Consider the following 825-nt stretch of genomic DNA (forward strand, 5'->3'; position numbering starts at 1 on the left):
CTCCAGGATTGCAGCCAACAGGGGCTTGACCAATGACAAGTAGTAACTTATGTAAAAAACCGTAGATATATCTAAGCATAAATTTAAGATTCCTATACAGAATGTCCGTATCGAGGCAGTTTAGGAAATAGGATGGTTGTCTGATAAAGCTGTATGCATTTTCTCTGGAGCAGTTAGACTTAGGATAAGCAGAATGAGATAAACAATAATAATAATAGACAAATGAGTTTGTTTCTTGTGTAGAAAAAAGCAAACACTCATCAGTGTTGAAGAAGCTTTGTTGTAATTGAAGACTTTTTTCTAGATATTGATCAGAGACAATTATTTAAAGAGAAACTCAGATCATTGGTTCTCCCTTTTGCAGATGGAGAAATTGCACCTTCCAATCAGAAGTCCGATTCCTCGCAAATTAAAGAATCATGAGCAATCTCAGGGAAAGATTCGTCAGACCCATGAGCCGCCTGCCTGCACCAGCTCACTTGGGCGTATGTGGGGTCAAACCAAGGAGGGGCAGCAGGAATAAAAGTTGTGGCAGAGGAAAGGAAGTTATCATCCATTTCTGGGCTTGCGTCGGCTGCATAGGGGTAGTGAGGTCGTTATTGCGTTCCTGGAATCGGTAATCATTCAAGGGATATTCAGAGCATAAAATTCCTGCAATAAGCTCACCGGGGGCCTGGAAAGGGCCGTAGGAAGCCACAGGTAATGCCAGAGGGAATGCGTGAGGGAGACGAAACGAGAAAGCAACTGGAAGGGCGTGATTAGGAGAACCAGAAAATAAAGAGAAAATGAGGAAGACTTTTAAAATAGAGTTAGTGCGCGGCCGGC

The 825-nt window shown here is 42.8% G+C and overlaps 1 protein-coding gene across 1 annotated transcript in view; it reads right to left on the minus strand.

The window, feature by feature from the left end:
* The window catches only part of LOC119590330, a gene marked incomplete in the record, with an annotated part of 105,407 nt that overhangs the window by 56,132 nt on the left and 48,450 nt on the right, over positions 1-825 (minus strand).

This window comes from Penaeus monodon, chromosome 27 (genome assembly GCF_015228065.2).
Source record: "Penaeus monodon isolate SGIC_2016 chromosome 27, NSTDA_Pmon_1, whole genome shotgun sequence".
Lineage (NCBI taxonomy): Eukaryota > Metazoa > Arthropoda > Malacostraca > Decapoda > Penaeidae > Penaeus > Penaeus monodon.